Raw genomic sequence first — 8,875 nt, 5'->3', positions numbered from 1 at the left:
GTTGATTATGCCATGACTTCAGCTCTCTGGCGGGTTTAATAAAAGTTGTGAATTTGCAGACAATCAGGGTATATTTTTCTGTATGTATGGAAACAATACCTGTCTGGCTTTCTATACACTAAGTGGAAGCTGGAAGTCTGACAGACATAATCTTTAAATTTTGCCAACCATTATGCAGAGGAATTGGAGACTTTCAGAGGTTAGGCACATTCCCCATGTGCAAGAAATCTGCACCAATGCTTTTTGAGCTGCAAACACACGTCCATGGAACACTGTGATACTGACTGTTTATTTAAAGAGATAGTGTGTTAGGTTTAACTAGTGACTTTCCGTGGTAGGTTTTAAATTCCTCTTTCTATTTATTCTCGAATGTAGATGTAAGCTGTAGTGTAGAACCTACTGAGCAGACTGAGGGAAGACTATGGTAGAACAGTTTGTTACCGGGGGTATGAGACCTACTCCCATCTCTCTCGCAGAGGTTTCAAATTCAGATGCCTGTAGGGGCCAGGCCAAGAAATATAAATGAGTGAAATGTGCTGGGTCTGTGTTCACTCTCATTTTCCCTGACACTGTGGCCCTACTTTTGATAGTGGCAGCGATGCTGAGAAATATTTCTTTATAAGAAAAACAGCAGTGCAAGCAGAATATGTGGGTACTTTCCCTTTCTGCCTGAGGACTGGCAGAATTTATTTGACCTGCATTTCTTTTTTTTTAAGTGAGACATGCATTGTGACGGTTCCTGGACATGCCTGTTTTCTTCAAGCCAGTCATGAAAGTTACCTATCACCCCTGAGATAGTGTCATTCAACATTAAATATTGATCAAGCACCCCCTGCTTGCCAGGCTCTGTTCTAGGCTCTGAGGGTGTGGCAATGAGTTAAATAAACTCTGTCCTTGTGGAGCTTACATTTTGGTTTGTGGTTTGCAGCATAAGAATTGGAACTGGAGATCAGGAGAGCAATGCCTAGGGAGTATGGTTCTAGCTCACCATGGAAGTTGACCCTAGCTTGCCAAATTTTTTAATTTTCCAAGAGAAGCCAGAAGTTGGATTTTTAGCACTAATTTTCTTATTTTAAAATATAGGCTCAATATGTTTTAAATCACTGTGGAGGTAAAACAAAACAAAACACAACAACAACAACAAAACATGTTTGCAGACAGAATCTGGCTTGCAACCTCTGTCTCACACCATCTTTGCCCTTGCTGGTCTGCTTGAGAAGAAAAATGCAATGAAATGACAGCTGTAGCCATGTTAATTCTCTTCTCTGGAAGCAGTGAACCAGTTGTCAGAGATTTGGCAATGCCAGGATTTAATTTGCAATACAAGGTCAACAATTTCGGGGAAAGCCATTTTCAAATCTGCCTTAAAACAAACCAACCAAAAAAAGTGACTATACAAATTAGAGTGATTATTACCCTAAGCTCAACAGAACGTGGTCAACAGTTTACTGGTAAGGAGGTGATATTGGAATTACTGACCTGCTTGCGACTTTGAGACTGTCCTTAAAGACACCACTCCTATGATAGTCCACTTGCATTTCAACTAACATGCCACATCATGGTCCCAATTTGTAGCCATGGTGACAATTTTGTTATGGTATCCACCAGTTCATTAAATCCAGTGTTCTTAAAAGGCTCAACCCAAGGCTTCTGGTACATGTACAGGATTTATAAGTGTTACTTAGTTTCCTTTCCTTCTGAAAAGGAAGCTATTTGGGGACTTTCTTGATAATGTAAGACACCAGACAGTTCAGCAAATACATCAGTTCTCTAATTGCCTCTGTATTTTGCCGGTTCCACAAGTGACCAGTTTTTATTTTGAAAGTTTTTTTTAATTATTATTTATTTGCTTGAGAGAGAGTGAGAGAGATCAAGAGAGCAGTCCAGAGGGAGAGGGAGAAGCAGGCTCCCCCTTGAGCAGTGAGCCCCACGAGGGACTCCATCCCACCACTCCGAGACCGTGACCCGAGCTGGAGGCGGATGCCTAACCAAATTGAGTTTCCCAGGTGCCCCAAACTATCAGTTTTTTAAGTGGTGTGGTGGCTGCTCACCAAATTATTATTTGCCGAGAGTCTGCTCATTGTTCTGCAAGCTCATTCTCACTTCTGTTGCCATTCTGTGTGCATAGGGCTCTGCTAGCTCTCCTTTTCTATTTAGATTTGAATCCCGCCTGTTTCTCAAAGTCCACTCTGCTGCCTGTGCATCTTTCTCACCGATTTGGCACCACTGGTCCCTGTAACTTGTTTCATCCCTGTGCCTCCGTCTACCATCCTTGCCATTGCTCTCAGCAACTGAAGGGTCATTTTTTACTTTTTAATGATTCCTTCCTCCTTTGCAGGCCTTCGAATTAAATTCCTAGAAATTGCACCAGGCACACACATTTGTGAGTCAGTCATTTAGATCAGCAATGACACCTTGTCTGTATCTTTGTTATGTCCCACAGCCTGGTCACACGCTCCCTGAGAGTCCCCTGGCTCAGAGCGGGCAGATCATTCTTCCTTGCCCCTATTCTACAGTTTGCAAGGGATCTGACCCAACTGGAAGGGATCTGACTCCCAAATTCCAGCTTGTAGATACATGGAAATTAGGGCTTTCTGTTGCAAATAATGCCTGCTCTAAGCTACCAGAGATTCCCAAGCAGGGAAGCATTCTAGATCATATCCTTTGTTTGTCAGACAGGGAAATATACAATTGTACAGCTTTTCAAATGATACACCAATTGGTAAAATAAGGGAATGAATGAATGAATGAATGATACACCACTCGGTTCTATCAAAGCACTTTCCAGATTTAGCTACCTGTTTTATATGAGAGAATGAAAGGATTCTGACCTTATTTCATAATTTTATGGAGTCTCACTGTACTAACATTGCATGCTAAGTATCTGTGCTTAAAGATGTCTAAAATGCAGCCTTCTGTGAAGGGACAGAAGTGGGCTGCTTTACTAGAAAGTTTTCTGAGCACTATATTGATGTGAGTGGTGACACCCTTGTTCTGTGGCTCATACATTTCGGATTCTATGTCTGCAGAATAAATTTATGATGAGAATAACATGAGTCACTTGACAAATTACAGATATTAGCTATTAGAATAATACCAAGTTTAAGGAGCCCAAAGAAGATAGATTCGCAGTTGACATATATTCCCAGAAATATGTGCCCTGAGATTACTCTTGAGGCACTATGCCATGGGAAAAAACAAAAACAAAAACAAAAACAAAAAACAAGCAAGTCAAACCTCAACTTTTGCTAACTGGCTCAAATTTTCTCATTTTAATGTAGACTTTTTTCCTTTGAAAAAGTTTTATATGCATTTCCTTTCTTTTAGGAAGTAGGCTATATAATCTTCAAATCTTCAGTGTTACTCATACAGAAAAAAGTGAGTTTTAAAATTAACATTAGAAGGATTAAAATCTTTCATTTTTCAGCATTGTTAGCCATGTAAGAGCTCATACGCACATGGTGAAATGGCTTTTTTAAATGACGACTAAGAGTTCCAAATTAAAAAAAAAGTGTTACATATATTATTCATATATGATGTACTTTGTTTTACTGCCAAATACTGATAACCATTTCAAAAGGAAAAACTCCCAGTTGAAAAGCCTCCTTTGGTGAATGTTCCTTTAATAAATGCTGGGCCTATCTTGCTCATTAGAAAAAATGCCCATTTATTATTATTCCCACACATTATTATAATCGTCTGGTCCCAGACTGAGTTCTTGTGTAGAATTTTATCAGTTGAGATAATATCCAATATAATATCTTATAGATTAAACTTGATGATTTATCACATGGCTCTAAGGAGGTTTTTTGGTTATTGTTGTTGTTTTTGTTTTTCAGTTTCCAGATGGTTGTTTTATCAGACTGTTTGAACATTAAATTTATCCTCGTTTGCAATTCAAAACAGCAACCTGAAGCTTGCGCTGTGTGTGTGTGTGTGTGCGCACGCACTTACTTTTTATTGTACATCTGTTTTCTCAACTCTTGAGGTGCACAATTTCCTGGGAGTGTTCAGACTACCGCGATACACGTCAGGAGAGAACTTTTGTGTTGTTCTGCCAATTCTGAGCATCTGAATTTTGGTTTGTTTGGATTGTGGCTTCCTTTTGTTTTTGAAGTTTGCATTCTTTATTTGTAACAACTGTATTTTAATTAAAATCAAAATCCAAAAAGGTTTTTTTTTTTTTAAGATTTTACTTATTTATTTGGTAGAGAGAGCGATCACAAGTAGGCAGAGAGACAGGCAGAGAGAGGGGGGGAAGCAGGCTCCCTGCTGAGCAGAGAGCCGGATGGAGGGCTGGATCCCAGGACCCCGAGATCATGACCTGAGCTGTAGGCAGAGGGTTAGCCACTGAGCCACCCAGATGCCCCAAATCCAAGGAGTTTTAAGAGCGCTAAAAACACACCTCCTTCATGAGAACTTATGTATCACATCTCTTTGCTGGGTGAAGTTCTCAGAACTTAATCCATTTGGTCCCTAAGTGCATATATTTTTGGTGGAATTTATCAGGTATCCTCCATGTAGGACAGTTGCAAACCTGGATCCCATCTTTAAGGACATAATGTAGACAAGCTAACTAAAGCATCAACAGCCAATTTTTATGATACTTTTGTTGCCATCTAAATTAGTCACCGTTTGGGCATAAAACAGGAAGTTTAGGTTGTCTTGATCAAGGCTAAACTTTTCCGAGTAAAACGTTTTGTGAACATTCACGGACTCTCAGTTTTCAGGAGTCTGGCTCTGGAAAGAAGAGCCACAGCAAACACACGCCCCCAGATCCAAGCCTGTTGACTCGACGCTGAGACTTCTTGGGACCATTAAGAAGCATCATAGCTCTCTGGTCCCAAATTGCTTCATCTATCTTATGGCCAGACCAATTTATTCCAGTTTTTAAGTATTATTTTTCTTTTTTAGAGGGACTCTATTTAAATCTGTGCATTGCCGAGGGCAAGGAGCCGAGAACATGGATGGAGAGGTAAGATGGATATAACAGTAGTTCCCACTTTGATTTTTCCCTTTAAAAGCGGCCTTTTAAGCTTTATTTTTCATAATATTATCCACAGACGAGACGTATAGAAGCGAGGAGAAATTTAGCCTCCTTTGTAGCACTCACGAGTAAAGAGGATGATTAACGAGTGTAGCAGACAATGTAACAGCAAAAGAGAGTCTGTAGAAGTTAAACAAAGGTGCCTTCAGAACTTCCAAGGATTCCCATGATCCATAGTAGGACCTCATTGTGCCTGTCCACTGTTTCTAGTTTTGATTAGATTTATAAACACAGCACCACATATTTTCATGTGGCTTATCGCCCAGGGGCAGAATTAGATTGGCCGCACTGAAACTGTGAGGCTTGTGAGTTTGGGGCAAGGGCTAGAGCGAAATAAGTAGTGTAATTGTTTTTGTGGAGTGACCGTGGGACCTCCTCTGTTCTGAATTACACATGGCTCAACCCTTTGACCTACCCAGACTCGGCAGTGGCTGGCAGGACTCCGAGAGTCCTGTGAGAGGGTCCAGCCTGACGAGCTGGAGTGTTATCTGTCGGGCGAGATGTATGCCAACAGCCGTCGAAACTTGAGAAGTTACCAGTGAGACCGCGTTTGTGATCACCTTGATGACATTAAACTTGGCACCGTTATCAGTTGTCATTTCCACAGGAAGTGCCGATGTAAGAGATTTTTGGAACCCAAATGTAGCTTGAATCCTTTGATTAAAATTACATACATATATATGTATTCTGTTCATATATATATAAATATATATTCTGTTTATATATTCAGTATATATCCCATATGTATGTATATATACACAAACATATACACACATATACATGTTTGTATTTATATAAATTTATTGTTTACTAAATTTTGGATAATCTTCAAGGATATTTTGGCAAATTATCTAAAAATTACTATTATGTTTAAAAAAGAAAGCTTAAGATTTGGGAAAATGTCATAGGCTTTAAAGTTCTTTCATCACAGTGAATTTAATTTAAATTCTTTAAAAATAGATGGCAGCCCACAGGTGTACTTCCAGAAAAAGTTGGAGAGAATCATGTGCAGACACTTGTGCGTTTGTGGAGAATGTCTCTGTGATTCACATGATGATATCACATATACATCTCTCCGTGTATGATTTTGAACTCAGTCACTTGAATTTTTATTTTCTATCCAGTCAATAACATTTCAAAGGTAATATAAGCAGAGAACACTGGTTCACTTTCCGGCCCTTGGGGTCATTTCAGAAACTTGTCCTGTTTCTGTCATGGCCAAAAATATTTTAACAACATTTTTTTTTTTTCATGGCCAGTTTTACAAATTAAAGTTCTCTCTAGGTATTTGTGCTTACAACAACTTGAATATAACCCAGCATTTAATTCTTCTGTTTCTCATCTGAGGCAGCTCAGACTGAATGTTGATTCAATTTTCAGTTACATACATGACATTTAAATTTTTCTTGGAAGAATACACAACTTTGGGGCACCTGGGTGGCTCAGTCGGTTAAGCATCTGCCTTCTGCTCTGGTCATGATCTCCAGATTCGAGCCCCACATTGGGCTCCCTGCTCAGGAGGTACTCTGCTTCTCCCTCTGCCTTTGCCTCTCCAACTGCTCCTGCTCTGTCTCTCAAAGAAAATAAATAAAATATTTTTTATTTTTTATTATTTTTTAAAGATTTTATTTATTTATTTGACAGATAGAGATCACAAGTAGGCAGAGAGGCAGGCAGAGAGAGGGAGAAGCAGGCTCCCTGCTGAGCAGAGAGCCCCATGTGGGGCTTGATCCCAGGATTCTGGGATCATGATCTGAGCCAAAGGCAGAGGCTTTAACCCACTGAGTCACCCAGGTGCCCCAATAAAATCTTTTTAAAAAAAGAATACACAACTTCAACTACTTTTTTTTTTTTTTTTTTGCTTTGTATTATTTTAGTCTAGGAATTCAAAACCAGAATAGGGAGGTCCCAATCAGGTTATTTAGGAAAGGGGGAAAAACCCCACTAAAATATCCTGTAAGCCTCCCCCCAAACAAAACTGCATTCAGCCCCACCTGGTCTTGGTCTCATTAGCAATGAAGAGTTTGCTCCCTATATAATCTAACATGGAATGCTTAGAGCAGACAGGTGCAAATTGCAAGCTGTTTCACTTTGGCTGTTATTCCTTAAACAGACAAAGTAATAGACTGGGGGAACAAAAAAGGTTCCAGCTCAAGCTGCATAAATGAAAGTCTTAACAGGGACCGACCAGCTGGCTAGGAGAATTCAATGTGGTGAATACTAAATATTACCTTTCTGCCACTTGCCAAGGAAAATGGCTTCAATACCACCCCCCACACCCCCTTTTATTACTGTGATGATGTTCCTTCAAAACAGTCCTTTGCTTTATTGTAAAGGCAATGCTAGGGCCGAAGTGGAGGGGAACAGAAGCCAACATACCTGTTCCTGTTTACCACCATTACACTCCTCCAAGCAAGTCAGGCATGATTAGGTTCCTGGAGGTGGACCAGACTGACAGTATTTCTAGCCATTTTTTTTTTTTTCCGGTTGATCCAAGCAAAGCCCCAGAGCAGTGGAACAACTAAAACTATCACTACCACCCATTCCTCCCCAACTGGATAAATCAACTGAGCTAGTCTGCTGAGGAAAAAAAAAAAATCCAACCCTCCCCAAAACCAAACCAAACCAAACCAATAAAAAAAAAAAACCCACAAACAAAACCCAAACAACCCCCCCCCCCAAACCAAACAAAAACAAAAACAGTTGAAAACAAAAACATGAAACAGTTACTCCTATAGGAACACCTCAATTAATTTCATAGAAGAGACGGGCCATGCCAGAATGTGGAAGCATCTAAGGTATGTTTCTGAAAGGAGGCCCTAACTCGGTCACGCCGAAGTGGCTTCGCTTTGTGACTTGCCAGGCGTGCGCTGGATCGGCTGTCGGGAAGCTGGGACCCTGACGTGCGCGCGGAGGCCCCCGGCGAGCTCTGGCTGTGAGGTGTCCCCGCGCGCGGGCGGGGAGGCCGACAACCCCCAGCCGGCCTTGTTTACAGCCGGACAGGGGGAAACAGCTAGACACAAATGAGGGCTGACGGTTTCATGAAGCACAGTCGGTTGATCCCAGATGCAATCTGACTGCCCTGAACTGAGCCCTGATTTGTGCAGTATGCAGAACTCACTTTCTTGCTGGTCTGTGCCCACCAGGCTCCGAGCCGCGCCCGCCGCGCCCCTCGGCCATGGCTTTGAGTGCGAGCCGAGCGCGGAGCCGGGGGACCCCATTCCTTCTGACAACAATCACATCCTTTTAAGATACTTCGTGGGTTTTAGCTCATTTAGGTTATAAATGAATTTGCTGTAGTTGTTCGTGTTTGCTACTGTATCTTTTTTTTTGTTTTGTTTTTGTTTCAAGTTGATCGTGTTGCATCAAAAGGTATTTGTTGCTTTTTAATGAAAAGGAAAATATCATCCAAAACACTGTCAGTTCTTACTAATTCCAGGCAGCTAGCTCCCCCCATTCAAATCCCAAAGTATTAACTTGCTTTTTTTCACACCACATTTCTGTATTTAGTTGCATAACCTTAATAAGTTTTTTTGAAAAGACCTGATTTATCACTACTTAAGCACACATGTAAAATAAATGTCTTATCAGACACTGCTGGCTTCGATTTGATTTGGAGTTAGATTATATCAATTAAATAGAAATGTAAAGGGAAAGAGCCATCAAGTCTATCCAGAGTAGTTTCAGCGGAGATTTCTAAACATGTTGCTTCTCTTCAGGAGGAAGGAGACATAAACAGGAAACAGGAAGAAACTGATGATTAAATTTTGTTTCTTAACTTAATGTTTCAAATACTATATAGGTATTTAGTAAGGTAATACGAACATA

The sequence above is a fragment of the Mustela nigripes genome, chromosome 5, assembly GCF_022355385.1.
Source record: "Mustela nigripes isolate SB6536 chromosome 5, MUSNIG.SB6536, whole genome shotgun sequence".
NCBI classification, from domain to species: Eukaryota; Metazoa; Chordata; class Mammalia; order Carnivora; family Mustelidae; genus Mustela; species Mustela nigripes.
This window is presented reverse-complemented; position numbering follows the sequence as displayed.